Genomic DNA, 15,921 nt, shown 5'->3' on the forward strand with positions numbered 1-15,921 from the left:
TGTGGGTTTTTTTCTTTTTTTTTTTTTTTTTTCCTCTGCCGTTTGGGCGCTTCGGTGCATGCGTTGTGTGTGCACGGTTTGCGTGCGTGATGCGTAGCCCGCGTGTACGCGAAGGGTGCGGGCGTGCAAAGGGCTTCTCTCTGCACGCACGGTGCGCGCGCGCGCGGGGCTGATGCACGCATTGCATTGTGCGCGCGCGCTGTGCAAGGGCTGTGCGTGTGTGTGTGTGTGAGAAATGGAGCTCTGCGTGCTGCAAGGCCGCGGCTCAGCAGGAGAGCACTTGCTGCAGGGGCCGCCGAGGTGTTCGGCAATGCGATGGAGGTCCCAGCAGTGCACCTGCAGCGCAGCGCTGCTGCTGGTTTTTATGCTGCGAGGTTCGTGGTAGGAGCGGTTCGGAGGGCTGGGAGGGAGCTGACATCGCGGGGAGGTGTGTGATGTGTGCGGTGTTGCACTCGCTGCCTGCTCCGTGGGTTTGGGGTGGGCTGCACTGAGGGTCCCCCCTAAAGCTTCGTGTGCTGAGAGGAGCACAGAGCTCAGCTCTTAAAGGTCGTCCCAATTCCGGGACAGATTTTAGTTTCGCTCTTCGGTAATGAACGTCAAATAATCCCTGTGGGACCCCAAGGGAGGAGACATGCAGGGTGGGAGCTGCAGCCCTGCTGCTCCAGGTTCTGCCCCGTGTGGATCTGGAGCTGCTCTTTGTGCCTTAACGGCGTTGGCACAAAGGTTTTCCTTCACAGCAGTGGGGATGTTCTGCTTTGCAGGTGATGCTTTTATGGGATGTTACGTGCAAGTGGTGCCAACCTCGAGCACCTCTGGATGCAGCTCTGCCGTGGGTTGGTGTGAATTAAGGCTGTGGGGTCGGTCAGTTTCTGCTGACATGGCAAAGCTGCCCAGTGAGGTCTGTGTTCTGGCGTTCTGTGGCAGACATCGTCTGCTGCCAAGATTGAATTTGGGATAAACACAGCACTCCTTACTTTTAAAGCTGGATCAGACTTATCAAGCAGAGAGAAATGTCAAGTATTTTTTTTTTTTTTTTGTTCCTCCTGTATCATTCCAGGTTAGAAGAACAGGAAGAATTGCATTTTGATCTGCTCTCCCAATCACGATGTGCACCAAATCCCTCTTGGCAGTGCAGCAGCAGAGATGGGGGGCAGTGCTCCTTCCCAGCAGCTCCATTGGGATGGGGGGGGGCAGGGTGAGCTCCTCACTGCCCCTCTCTGAGCACCTTGTGCTGCTCCAGCCCAGAAGTGCTTTAAGAGTTACGCTCCAACCTGGCAGTTCTGGATGTGATGTTTGCAGTTGACAGCGTTTGATTTGGGGAAAGCAGCAAAACACACCATATCTGTTCCGATTCTCCATTTGCTGCTTGCTGAGCAAATATTGAAATGGATGCAAAGTGGGGTTGATAGATGCTGTGTTTCTGTGCTGAGCAGCCTCGTTTACAAATTCATTCATTAGCGATCAAAGCGTGGCTGCGCTGTGCAGCTCGCGGGCATTGAGCCATGGGGTGTCAGCTGCTCTGCTCTGAAGTCAATGTAGGGATGTGTGGCCTGTGTGTGTGCATGGGGGGGCTTAGATGGGAGATATGTGCGTGCTCTTCATCTTGTAGGTCTCTTCCAGCCTTGGTGATGCTATGATTCTCTTCTTGCTGAGTCCTTATGGGGTTCTGGTAGCAAAGGGCAACGAGGTTGAGCTGTGACAGGCACCGGTTTAATGTGAGGGGTCCTACATAGGGGTCCTACAGCAGTTCTCTGGGTGTGAATAGCTTCCACTTCTTAATCACCCTTTGTGCTTTGATACTCACCTCCGAATTTACCGCCTTTTCCCTGGCTGCACTTCTTCCCAATGCAACTTTTCAGAGCGTCGAGAGGTGCCAGCACTCCCACTGCTCTCACCCAGGTCTGTGTTGTCCCACCCTCCCCTATTGCAGCTCCTTGGGAAGCCCCATGCCACGCTTTCTGCATCCAGAGGAGCTCACAGTTGGGGCTCAGCGATGTTTTGCACTGCTTGTTCTGCTCTCCTGGTGCTTGGCTTTTGCTGTAATCCTCTGTAGATTAAGCAGGCAGCCGCACGTAAAGATTTCGCTGCATTCTTCTCATCTGTTGCTCTGTTCTGATCAGTTCTGTGCTTCCTTAAGTTGCCAAGAGCTGCAGGATGCGGCATGGCGGGGATTTGTGTCTGTCCATCGGGTGGATTAGGTAGGAATGTCCATGGCTTGCAGTTAATCCAGATTAATATTATTAGTTTCCTTACGCTCAGTCGGTTGTTTACGCCTGTTTGCTGTTTACTTGAAATTTTGCTTTTGTAATTCCTCTGACATTATGTATTAAACCCAAAGACTTTTTTCATTCTGCGCGAAATCCCTTATTTATTTATTTATTTATTTATTTATTTATTTATTTATTTTTTAATGCAGCAGTTCCACAGAGAGAGAAACTGTGTGGGCTTTGGGTGTGGGCAATCACACTCTTTTGGATCCTGCTGCGATTCTGATGCACGCTCCTTTGCAAACTTGCCGTAGCTGTTGTGCCTGCAGCAAGCACCCACCCTGCAGCGCGTCCCCATTGCCGTCCTGCTGAGCTGCACAGCATCCTAACTGGTGCTGCCAGGGGGTCTGAGCCCCCCGCAGCCCCTGGGCTCGCTGCTTCGCAGAGTTCTCCCTTCCATCTGTCGTTGAGAGTGAGTGCTGTGTGATGTCACTGCATCAGCCTGGCTTCCAGCAGGTGCAAGCCGTGCACTGACCTCCTTCACCATGCCTGCAGCCTGCTTCACGAGAAACCTCTCTGCCTAAAGCCGGGCATGGGCTCAGCATGAGTTACAGTTGCAGCAGAGCACACACGGTGGATGCAGCCTGCAGCCTGGGGCAGGGCTTAGCAGCAGCAGCTTTGATCTAGTTGGCTATTTCTATGAAAAACACAATTCCTTTGAACACGCGGGTCACCCGTTGTAGGCTGATTATATCCTCCCCTTCCCCGCCCCACGTAATGCGTGTGTGTGAGAGAGATAATTAAAAGCTTTTCGTTAAATAAATGACTAAGCTGCTCACACGGCTGCGTAGCGGAATTGCAGAGTAGGGGCAGAAGATGGTGCAGGGCTGCTCCTCGTGCCTCCATCACCTCCTATGGGTGCAACCCTCAACCTGGGGGTTGGGCATTGATGGTAACACAGCTGGGCTGAACCCCGCTGCCTTACTGGGAGTTGTTCTCCTCCTGCAGCCCCCTGCCTTGCTTGTTGCCTTCCAGCTCCCAAACTCATTGAAGGAAGAAGATGTAGCATAGCTTGCAAGAGAGCAGCAAGGATTTGTTGCAGTTTGCTTTTGAGCAGCTCTGGAGCAGAGGCGGTGAGCCCCAGAGCTGCTCCAGCCCTCAGTCCTCTCTGCTGTTATCTCCAGCTGCCAACTTGAAAGCGAATGTGTGCAGTGAGAACCTGGTGAGAGACGCAGGGGATAAACACACCGAGTGCCGTAGTGTAGAACTGAAGTGTGGGCTGCCTGCTGGCAGCTGCAGAAATAACTTTCATCTGTGTACGAATCAGAGACGATTGGGGCTCAGGGAGGTGTCCCTGCATGCAGAATGAGTGTTCTCAGCTAAAAGTCTGTTGGGTGTTTGGTTTCTATGCATCTCTGGTCTGAAGGCTTTGAGGACTTCCATGCTTTCTTGAAGAGCCAGGAGGAGAAGCTCATTTGGGAGGGAAGAATCCAGGCTCAGTATTGCTCTTCCCTTTATTCCCACGTGCAGCCAGGCCCTGTGCTGTGTTCAGATGTGCTGGAAAGGAGCTCTTCCAGGTGCTTTGCTTTGCAGAGTTAATGATGAGGATCAGCTGCCTTTGGTCTGCAGGAGTTTCTGGCTGATGATTTAATGTTGTCGGGGGAATGGGCACTGAGGAAGGGTCATCTAACAAGGAGGAATAGCAGGAGTGATGGCATCAGCATGGGAAGGGTGTGCTGAATTCCTGTGCCCACGGCTGCTCCCGATCCCATTTCCAGCATGCATGTGTCGTTACAGGAGAGCTTTTCTCTGGGGCTGTTGTTGTGTGTTTTGTTTCCAGTGTGGCTGCTGCTGTTTCCCCCTTGCCCACCTAACTGCTGTCTTCAACAAACATTTCCTGTGTTTACGTGCAGCTCTATCTGCTCTGTTTGTTCCTGCCTGTGCACTTCCTTTCCCTCGCCCAGGATGTGGCTGAAAATCGTAAAACAGAATCACTGAGGTTGGGGAAAGACCTTTAGGATCCCCAACCCATCCCACTAAACCCATAACCACATCCCCACAACCCTGGAGCACCCCAAACACCCACCCTGCCCCTCCCCTGCTGCAACTCGAGGCCATTCTGCTGTCCCATCCATCACTTGCTGCTGCTCTTCCATACAGCAGCTGTAACACAAACCCCAGCAATGATATTTCCCACTGCTGGAGCAACTTTTTTTTCTTCTGTCTCATTTTGCTCCTGGAGTGAGATGGTGTTCCAGGGCACTGATGCAGGGAATGTTCCCCTCCTGCACCCAGGTATGCAGAGCTGCACTCCTGGCTTCACATTCTGCAGCTGCTGCTGCTCTGTAGCTTATTGAGAAATGATGATTAGCAAGTAGAAATCTTCCCCTTGCAAAGATGTAGTTTATTGAAAGGAGGTCCTACCGTGTGATGGATGGAGCAGGAGAGCCTGGGACGTGGAATCTGTTAGCATTATATCTGTGTGCCTCCTGAGGCAGAGCCACTGCTACGCAGTGATCGTGAGCAATGACTTCAGCCAAGCAAGGAGCCTTGCAATTAAAGTGAAATTTAGTGTTTTGCTGTGATGCCTTTTGTGCAGCTTTATTTCTTTTTCTAATTATACTGGGCTCCCCGGCATGAGAGTCGTCTGATCGCTGCACCAGCCAGCTTTTTTGGTCTGGTTTTGATCTGTGCAGCTCACATTGCAGGAAAGGGAATAGATGTGCAGTGGGTTTAGCTTTTTTTTTCCTCTTGTCTTGAGGTGGAGGTGCACCTCTGTGCCTCTGCAGACCCCATAAAGCACAGCGGCTCTTGGCATAGAAACAGATGCAAAAAAGTCTTACCCACGATTTCAGTGTAACAGCCCTGGCTTTGGTCTTTTACATTGTGAGCAGCATCGTAAGGAAGGGGAGCCATGCCCCTCTGGTCAAATTTGCTGAAAACCATGAAAACCATTTATACCCATTTTGGAAATGGGCTCATTCTGAATCTGGCCAAATGTGGGCTTTGCAGTGGAATTCCTCCTGCGCTGCCTTGATCCACTGCAGCAGAATCACCCCTTGAGAACGTATTCTGAGACGTGCTGTCATTCATTTAAAACAGAAAAGCACAAATGTTTTTGTACTCCTTCAGCTGGAAAACACCACCCAAGCTTTCCTACCAAATGTGGGATTTGGGAAATGGTGCATAAATGCAGCCAGCTGCTCCTTAGGGCTCAGCACACCCACGAGCTCCAGCTCAGCCACGTCCATCTCTGCAGGAGGAAGCATTTGTTCAGTGTGTGGCTTTTGTTTGCGTTTTTGGGCTGAGCTTGATGCCTCTGTTGCATTTGCTTTCCCACCCATTACCTGGGTGTTGTGCAGTCGCAGGGTGCTCTTTGGGTGCATGGTTTGCATGCTGCAGCCTGAAGGCATTTGGCAATGAGTCACAGAGCCCAGGAGGGCACAGGGTTTGTGTCCCGTGAAGCAGTCAGGGAGAGCCCAGGTCTTTGCATAAGCTTGGAATGAAAGGTTATAACTCCGAGATGATCTAGATGCATTGGTATTGGCACTGATAAGCTTGTTTAGCAGCAGGTTCAGAATTAAGGCTTGTAATTTGTTGCTCGTTCAGAAAAGTCTGCCTTCGCCACTCCAAGCAATGAATTGTGTTTCTAAATGCAAACTGAAAGCCAGTTTGACTTGGAGCAGTGCAGTTATTTGGCTTTTAAGTGGCTGGTTTGTCATGCAAGCCATGAATCCATGTGGTACCTGGCACACTCTGTGTGGCTGCAATGACCACATTTGCAATCTGCATTTATTATGAGCAGAAAGCAGCACGGCTTTTGCCATCCGCATACCAGGATACCTTTGGTGTTGAATGTTTGTGAACAGGGATGCGTGTGAGATACACCCGTGTGATGGGCTGGTCGGTCTGCTGGCAGTGGAGGGGTTACGTTTGGGTGGCAGTTTCCTATTTTGAAGCAGGCTGGAAGTTGTTTGTGGTGCTTATGATGACGTTGTTGTGGTGCAGATGAACTGCGAACAAGCTGTTCACTGTGTGAGCACTGATGGGTTTCATCACTGCTCTTCATATTAAAAATATCATGAAGCAGAAAGGCTCTTTCTGCTGTCTCAAAGTGCTCCATTGAAGCAGTCGCAGCTGCACACAAACCACCCCTGTTCCCCTGTGTCTCTCATGTAGGTGTGACCTGCTGTGCCCAAATCACTCCTATGGGCTCCTTGCTGCAGGTCCCAGCCCTGGTGCCGTGCAGCCCTGCAGTGAGATGAGCTTCCTTCCCAAAGAGCTCAGGTTTGAGGTAGGTGGGAAGAGCAGAAATGAGTCACAGATGATGCAGGTTGGTCAGAGAAGAGCTATTTACCTTCTCTGTTTTTTCCCTTTTCCTCAAAGTCTTGCACAGACCAAACCTCCTGAGTTTTGTGTTGAAAGTGCACAACTCCACCCAAAACAAAATGTACTGAACGTGTACTGAACAAGCAAATGAGTAGATGGTGGTGATGGAGTGTAGCATTTGCTTTTGGCTTTTAGCTCTTTTTTATGGGTGGCACTGCGACAGCGCTTTCCGCAATAGAAGTCTGTGTGTAGAAAGGCAAGAAAGAGAGCAAAGTTTATAGAATCTTGGCATGCATCTGCCTTGAAAATGTTTCATTTTCTCAAGATCCATCAGAAGAATGCCTTGTGTCCGGGTGAGCATTTAGTCTGAGCAATCCAAGTTGCAGAATACCTCCCTGCAGTGCTAATGGCAGTGGGCAGTGTGCTGGTGAAGGCATTGCGCTCAGTCCCAAAGCAGCTCCAGCTCCGTGTGGCTCAGCCACTGCCCAGCCCTGGCTGAAAAGGAGCTCATTTAGGGCTCTGTGTCCCTCCTGTTCCTCAGATCTCTGTCATTTTGCAGAGGTTTTTTGTGGCTCATCTCATCCATGGACTCATTGTAAGGAGCTCCCAACTGTGTTGTGCTGCCTGCGATCCGGGGCGCGCTCTGTAATTAATGTAGGCTCTCGAGTGCTGAGTAATTGGGAGCAGTAATTGGATGGGAGCTTAAGAGTAGGAGCACAGTTAAATAAACAGGCTCGGAAGTGCGATGGCAGCAGGTGAGATGCCTGGGAAAGGTAAATCCCATCAGTGCCAACACAGAGCTGTGCTCAGCGAGGTTTGTAGGCACCTCCCTCCATTAGGGGTAACATAATGAAATGTCCTTAAGTAGGAGGTTTAATTCACTTCGGAGCAGTTTCTGCAGTCTCTTCAGCACTGAGCAGTGGGAACCAGCTTGGGTTGTACACGCAGTGCTGAAGTGCATTCGGTGGCTGCTTCCTAACCAGAGACCAGCACGCTGAGGAAATCTCCATTTTTCATTTGTGCTCCTTTACTTTTCCCTCTTAAGGCAGCAAAGAAATCCTTCTTGCAGCTGCACAGAGCATCCTGCACCCCGCTCAGCTCCTTGCATGCAGGTTGATTATTGTCGCCTCGCTGAACCGCTAACGAGGAACAAGCGACCATTTACTTTCAGCAGCAGTTTATAAAGAGAACCTGAAGCCATTGCCTATGAGAAAATGCAGAGGAGGAGGCTTAAGGGTGCATTTGTTGGAGGACAGAGAGGCAGCTTGCACGGGCCATCTGTCTGGTGGAGATGGGTGAGATCACATTTGCTTTTTGCTCTCTTCACCTTTTCGCCCTGGCGTCGTTTGAAGGCTCTTCTCATCGCAGCTCTGTCCCTAACAATGATACCGACAGAGCTTGCAGAAAAGAGGATTTGTGTGGCATTTTGTTCTCTTGTGCTCCGTGAATGTGGATTTCAGCAATATTGTTCTGTGGGCTCCGCTGTCGGCCGTGTGTCTGGTGCAGATGGGGCACGTGGGGTTCTGCCTCCGGTACTGCTGTCAGCTGCACAGGACCAGGAGGTTTCATATCCACGGTGTGGATGAGAGCGATGTCTGTTCTTCATTTTCTGCAGGGTTTGGTGCATGATCCATACCTGAGCTGCTCTGGGTCCCTGGAGATCTGTGGTTCTCAGCTGGCCCATTGGGCAGTGAGGCTTCTGTTGGGCAAGAGACAGTTGCACAACTGGGATTGAAATGTAAAAAAGGGAAAAATAAGCAGAACTTCTCAAACCAAACACTCAGCGCTGCCTTTGTGTTGTTGGGTGTGTGCACACGAACGTGCACACTTTGTATAGGGGGAGGATTATTGGGAGACCTGACTTGTAGAATATGCATCAACAGGATGCCGAATGGATGAGAAGTGATGGCCTTAAGTTGTGCCAGGGCTGGTTCAGGTTGGGGAGTAGGAAAAATTTCTTCCCCATCACAGTGGTGATGCAGTGGCACAGCTGCACAGGGGGTGGTGGAGTCACCGTCCCTGGTGGTGTTCAGGGACCATGGAGATGTGGCACTGAGGGATGTGATTATGGGCATGGTGGGATGGGTTGGGGTTGGACTTGGTGATCTGAAGTCCTTTCCAACCTTAATGATTCAATGAAACGGGCACACAGGACCAGTAGCCATCCAGAAAGTTTCCTCTGAGTGTAACCACAATGATTTATTTTGATGGGGAGATACTAAACCTGCTGCATTCTGTTTGCTTTTGCTTCTTTATTTCGTTTGTTTAATATTGCCCCATTTAAAGAGCTGTGTGCTATCTGCTGCTGTCGTCTCAGCCAGCAGTGTTCCAGCCTCACACCATGGGAGCAGGGAAAGCCTCTTTCAACTTCAAAGCTGTGCCCCAGGTTCCCTGGTGCACGCCTGTGGTCTGCCTGCAAATATCTGCCTTTGCACCGAGGTTCTCTTTAATGCACTCAGGGACACCGGGCTTCTGGTGCAGTGCTTAATGTAAAGTGAAATGGAGAAGCTGGGGGAGTGGGGGGGGGTGGGAGAGATGCAGAGGGAATGGGGAAAGCTCAGTGGGGAGACAAAGCAAGGGACTATTAATTGCCTGAGAGAGAAGCAGAGCAGCTGCGCTGGTGCAGGAGGAGAACAGGATGAGTGCAGCTGAATGTGAGGATGGGAGAGGAGTGTTTGACTGCAGCCTTTGGACTCCTGCATGGGGGGGGGGGGGCATTGGGATCAGCAGCAGAATTGAGCTTGGCTCGAGATGCAGTTGCTGCAGTGCACGGTTCAGAAATGCAGAGGCCACCGAGGAGTGCTGGTGTGGTGCTCAGTGCCAGTGTGTCCTCCTGCTGTGCTGGATTGCCAAGAGGGGTATTGAAGAAGTAAAAAAGCTGCTTGAGAACTGCTCAGACGCAGCAGCAGTGCTGGTATCAGTGCCTGCCCTAGAATCAAAACCCACATTAAGCTCAGTGCTTCCTATGCAGCCCCAGCGAGCTCCGAAAGCAGGACAGCAGCTGAAAATGTCAGCAAACAGCCCTGTCATGTGGGTGCAGAATGTGTCTGTAACTCTGCTCCTGCAAGTACTCAGCGTGAGCACAGCTTCCTTTTCTGTAGTTCCAAGAAACCAACATTTGTGCACATTTCCTCCATGCAAATGATTGCAACATCTGTGAGCCGGAGGACTGTGCAGGAGGTGAGCAGAGCGGTGCTGTGCAGAGGATGGAGGATGCTTCCAGTGATCTCCAGCAGTGCAAAACATCTGCAGTGCCATGCTCTCTTCCTTCACATACTTTTTTAAAAAATCCGTGCTCTCTCTTCCCCCCAAGGTGATATTTAATACCCTGCTTGCTGTTTTGCTGTGGCCGATGCAGCAGTCTGCCTGCTGGAGCCCAGCTGCTGTGTCCCCGTGAGCCATTAGTGCATTAGGGCAGGAGTGGGCACACTAATTCAAAGCTGGTGAGCACGGGCACCCTGTGGACTCAGCCCTAATGGCTCCGTGGGCAGGCAGAAGGTATCAGCATCATTATTTTGGTTCAGCAGCAGAAGCCATGCTAATAATGTTCGTGCCCTCCTGGAGGATCAAAGGGATTCCTGACAGCTGAGCTACTGCATTGAAGTGTGCCTTGTCCAGCTGTAACGGAGCTGCCAAAGTAACGGAGCTGGATGTGAAAATGTCCCTCTATCCCTTGTGTCAGCATTGAGCACGCTGCCTGGAACTGGAGCTTTAGCTCTGCCAACTTAGAGCTGTGCTCTGCTCTGCCAAGCAGACTGACGGTGATTTTTCACTGCTGTGGCCTCTGAGTACTTAATACCTGCCAGAAGAACAGGTGATTATTTAATGAAAGCTGCATGCAGTTTCTTGGAACTGTGTTTAAATGTGTCCTGTTAAAGCTGGAAAAGCTGGTTCACATCTTGTGTTGTCAGCAGCACGGAGCAGTGTGGGAAACGACGGCAATTTTGATTCAAAGCCATCGTCAGTGCAAATGGTTGTTTGCAAATGTGTTGCATCAGATGTGTCGATGCATGTAATTAAGGAATGAAAACTGCTGCGTACCCCTAATTAAGAGGATTAAGAGGGAAAGCTGCCTGATTTCACTGCCGGGTGGAAAAACAAACAAACACCCTGGTGAAATGACTGCAAGGCCAAGTGTCTGCTCTGGTGGTTGTGCTGCAGCCATAAGCGGTGCCGAAAAGAGAAGCTCTGGGGGGAATGGCAGGGCCGAGCTGTTCTGTAATTTGTGTGTAATTGGCTATTGAGCTCAGGAAAATATCTTCAATGGCTGCTTTGATTTCTGTGAGTGGGGCAGAGGACCACTGGGATGCTTGAGCTTCAGCTCTTCTCTGCACCATTGAGGAGCTGCGATGCACGCTGCCTTGCATTGCATGCATGGAGTGGGGAACACTGCAAAATTTGGAAGAGGGAGCACTGAGTGATGGAATCTGCTATGAGAATTACTGGTTCTTGTGGGATGTGGCCTGCAGGTGAGGATGTGGAGGGCTGCAAGGAGGGGGTCACGTTGTTCAGGAGGTGTTGAGATGCCAGCTTTCCAGTTTGTGAAGTCACCCTATGGTGTCGGGGGGGGGACTTTGGGTTATGGAGCATCACAAGCAGTACAGCTGGATGTTGTTAAGGCAACCCTGAGTGTGTGCTGAGGATGTCAGTGTGTCACACAGAGTGATGTCGGCACTGTCCTTCTGAAATGGTGAAAGTTTGGGCTCTTTGTGGTGCTGTGAGTGTACAGTGCAGGGTTTGAATGAGAGCAGAGATCTCCTGGGCAGCCTGAGTTAGAGGTGGGCAGCCCTGCCTATGGTGTGGGATTTGGAACTAAATGGTCTTTAGGGTCCCCCCCAACCTAAGCTATTCTATGATAAACACAGGGAAAAAACCCTCATGAATAATGCATGGCAAACCCTTCTGCTCAGCCACTGGAGATCTCTGCTCATTTCTGTGTAACTGCTGCTTTAGGAGACCAGGGTGCTTCTATATGCTGAGATTTGGGTTCTGGCCCTGTGCAGTGCGTGCCGTACTCTGCAAGACTGGGTGCTATCTGCAGGTATAGGTGTGGGTGCTGGGGCTGTGCTGGGTGGGGATGGGTGCTCAGCCCCTCGCTTTCTTGAGCAGATAGGGCTGCAGGGTTAACAGTGCATCAGCTGCTCCCAGGCTGTGCTGGCTGCTTCCATTGCAGGGGATCGGTTGCTTTGCTGACCTGCTGCTGCATGGGGTGAGCTGCAGCACTCACCCTGTGCTCAGGGCAGGATGGCACTGGTTCTGCTTTGTTGGACTGAAAGAGTCCTGAGAGTCACTCCTGCACAATAGGAAGTGACACTTGTCTTATCCTGACAATCTGTCTGTTAGCAAGCTGCCGACCTGCTTCTGTCTTGCAGCATTAGGGATAGCATGGCAGCGGACTGATGGTGCTGGCGGCCTCTGCAAGAAATCCATCCACTGGCTGCTCAATTTTTTGGTCCATCTCTTCCAAGTTCAAGCCAGTTTCCCTAACACATCCCAAGCAGGCGGCCTTTCAGGACCCATTGCTATTGACAGGGCTCGAGCATCATGCACGTGTTTTCATTTAAATTTCAGTGCTTTGCTGATGAGCAGAGCCTATGACTTCCTGCGTGGTGACGTCCAGGGCTGCAGCATCTGGGAGGGCTTCTGAGGATATAGGGGAGGGGCTCTGGCTCTGCTCTGTTGTAATGCACTTACTGCTCCATTTAGTCAGGTCATTGTTTAAGCCTGGTCTTCAATTTGACATAAATGATTTGCTTCCAGCAGATGGTAAGCTACTATTTTTTGCCCTCATTTAAATAGGAAAGCTGTACGCTCCCAGAAGATGAAAGAGGGGCACGGTGCTGCTGACATACAGTAGATTACGAGGGCTGGTCTGGTGAGAATTAAATCCGGGCGGTTCCAATGTGCCATCTGTGTTGTGGCTGCTTTCCCTGTGTGCCCAGGCAGATTCCCCCCCCATCTCACATTACTGCAGGCATCCCTTTTGTTCAGGACCCAAAGCATCAGCCCCAGAAGCTAACGGATAGGAGATACTCAATGCTAACTGTGCCTCTAATAAAAGGTGTTAAATTTTGCAAAAGCAGTTACTTATGGCATGGTTCTATTGGACCTTTTTGTCCCTTTGTTGGACCTTTGTTGTCCCATAGCCTCAGTAGTGGTACTGTAGAGGTTCTGCTGCTTAAGTTGTTCCCATTTCTAATGGTATTTATTGAGAGGCATTTGAATTTCTTATTTTGGTTAAAAAAAAAAAATGAAACCACTCAGTCTTCTGCTGTGCTTTCGCAGTAGTACCAAAAATCATCTGTGTTACTCAAAGACATGTTCTGCTCACAGCTCTCCTCTTCCATCCCAGAACGCACTGTGGTTGTGCAGGCAGCAGAGCTGTGTTTGCTCTTTGCAGAGATGTGCTGTGTGCTTTCTCCACGCGTTGCAAAATGGGAAGGAGTGCACTTGAACAGAAGCGCTGCTGCAGCTGTTGGATTTCTGTTTTCAGCAGGAGTGTCTCTCTTGTTGGCATCTCCAAGCTTTGATGGAGCTGTGGTGCTCAGTGAGGCCTCACGTTTTTGGGTGGGAGGGTCAGGCAGTGTTCTAGCAAAAGGCTGTACTTACATGGTGTGTGGCATCGCTGCAGGTTGGTTTGTGTTCTCAGAAATGCAGTGCTGCTGGGGCTCTCTTTTTCTTCTTTAGGTTGTTGGCTGCAGTTGCAGTCTCCTCTTATCTGGCCACGTATTTCTGCTTGTTTAAAGGCAGTCAACTTCTGTGTGCCTCATGCAAAAAGTGACTCTTAGATTTTTTTGGGGTGGGAGGAAGAGGAAGAAAAGGGAAGTGGGTACAAAAGAATGCCCTATGGGAGGGATGGACCCAAAGGCTGCGTCCATCCTGAGGGACAGCTCTTTTCCAACATCTGCAGGAGGAAAGCCCACACTGGTGTGTTGATACTGAGGGTGGATACCCCCTCTCTGTTCACCAAACACTACGAAGCATCGTATCAAAATTACCCATTAGAAGCAGGGTAAGCAGTCAGCCAACTTTTAAGGCTGGGATTTGTTTTGTTTAAAGGATTTTGAAGAAGAGAAAGAGGGTGAGTGTAGGTTGAAAGAAACCTGCTCTCCCCACAGTGGTGCTATGGAGCCTTGGGTGGAAGCTGGGCTGTGAGCTGTGAGGCCAGAGGGGTCGGGGCATCTGGGGGGGCTGAGGGTCTGATTGCAGGGCTGGTAGGTTCAGAAGACCTGCTGTAACCATGTGCAATGAAGTTTTCTTCTGATTGCTTCCTATTGCTGTAGACTTCCTGTCTGAAGTAGGATGTTCTTAAACTCTGAAATGCTTAAACGCAGATCCATACGTGAACGCTTTGCTGGTGAGGTATTTACTCAGCAATCTCTAAAGGCAGCATGGGACCATATCTGAATTTTTCTGTGCTTTGTGTATTTCTGTAGCATAAAATGCCCTCTCTCCACTGGCCCAGAAACCTCCCTCCAAAACCCATCAGTGACAAATGTGGCAGTGCAGCTGAGCAGCAGTGCTTCTAAATGCAAAACCAGAAGGAACGAGTCCCTCTGCATCCAGTGTTACAAGAGCTGGAAAACCTGGTAGAACTGCAATGGAGAAAATGTATTTAAAACCCACTTTTTGTCTAAATAACGAGCGAGAGAGCAGCAGAGCAGGAACTGGGCTCTTTGTGTCAGTTCTACTGTAGATATCCTGCATGGGAACAAAATGCTGTTGAGCAAAGATTGAAGGAATGGGCTCCTGGAGTACCGCGGCCTCTTGGTTGTGTGTCTCACTTGTGAGCTCCATTACTTTGGGTTGAGAGCTTGAAAGCATTTCTGAGCATCAAATTTAAAAGGGAGAGAGGCAGCTGCCAGCCCAGGCAGGGCTCAGCTCTTACAACAAGATGCTCGAGTGCACTCTGTGGGTTAGCAGTGCTGGTGGCTCACTGCCACGATTCCGTGTTTACTGGGAAGGGCAGGGAAGGGAAGTGCTCCTACGTGCCCATCTCCACATCCCCTGCCCTGGGAGGGGGATTTGGCTGAGGGAAGCTGAGCTCTGACGCCATTCCTGGGGGGCAGAGGAAAGATGTGGAGATGTTTATTGGAGTCAGGCTGGTCTTCAGACTCTGGGATGAGTGCTGTCTGCAGTGCACAGTGGTAGCTGCTTTGAAATCCAAGCAAGCAAACGGGCTGTTTCCAGAGATGTTAGTGATTAAAAAGAGAAAGCTACATCCAGAGGAAGTGTTTGTTTGGAGGCTGTCTTGTTTATCGCCTTGCTGAGGCTTCGTTTCTGCTGTTCCTTACCTTCACTCCTGATTTCCAGAGCCGTAATTCTGCCTTTTTGTTTTTGAGACAGCAGAGCACTTCAAACGTGTGTTTTGGTAACAGTCCTTATAAATGCATTTATTCAAAATAAACACAGAGGGAAGCAGCAACTAAGCATCCTGTTGGGCAGCAGGTGCACAGCTGCGTGCTCAGGATGGGGCAGTCCTGCAGCTTGGCAGGGAGCTGGCTGAGTGCTGCATCTGCCAGCACCTTTCCTTTCATTGGGACTTCACAGCCTTCTCAAAGAGAAAACAAACTCCTGCAAGACTTCTTTGAAAGGTGAACACTCAAGTCACTCAGCCTTTCCTCACAAGGAAGATGCTCCGATCCCTTCATCATCTTTGTGTCCCTCTGCTGGACTCCTCATAGGAGATCCCTGTCTTGTTTCAACTGGGGAGCCCAGAACTGGACACAGTTGGACACATGTGGCCTCGCCAGGGCAGAGTAGAGGGGGAAGATCACCTCCCTCAACCTGCTGGTTGAATTTCTGCCTTGAAATTTCAGTGCATCCCAGGATCCCACTGACCTTCTTGGCCACTGATATCTCATAGCCAACCTGTCCAGCTCACTGCGTGGGCAGCTGTGCATATGGTCTGGTGCTGCAAAACCAGGCTAAAATGAGCCCTGTGGCTCATTCCCAGAGTTGGGTGCTATGGTTGGGCCAGTGGATAGGATTTTGGGGATTTCAGAGATCCTTTCCCAAATGCAGCTTAACACTGGGTCCCACTGCTGTATGCTCAGATCTCTGCTGCCCACAGTGCCCAGCAGGCTGCCAGGGGTCCCGTGTGGAAAAGCAGCATTGCTGAACTCAGGAATTGTGCATTACTGGGGGAGGAAAGTCAGAGCAGGTCCCTAATGCTGCTTTGTTATAAACCACAGCTTTAGCAATAACATTAAGCTTTTGCATTAAATGCAAGGTTAGAGAGCTTTGGAAAGCTGGGGAGGCTTTTGTCTTCTAAGCACTCTGTTTATTTTGACAATTAGTTGGAGCTAAATTAAAATTGTCGGCTGCACCGATACGTAGGAGGGTGACATCTTAACGTGTTCCTGAAGTTTGTGCTCTGTGGCAA

At 50.3% G+C, this 15,921-nt stretch overlaps 1 protein-coding gene across 20 annotated transcripts in view; it reads left to right on the plus strand.

Moving 5' to 3' along the window:
• The window catches only part of EPB41 (erythrocyte membrane protein band 4.1), a 72,797-nt gene that overhangs the window by 13,246 nt on the left and 43,630 nt on the right, over positions 1 to 15,921 (plus strand). The window lies entirely within an intron of this gene.

Source organism: Phasianus colchicus, chromosome 24 (assembly GCF_987193195.1).
Source record: "Phasianus colchicus chromosome 24, bPhaCol1.hap1.1, whole genome shotgun sequence".
Classification (NCBI taxonomy): Eukaryota; Metazoa; Chordata; class Aves; order Galliformes; family Phasianidae; genus Phasianus; species Phasianus colchicus.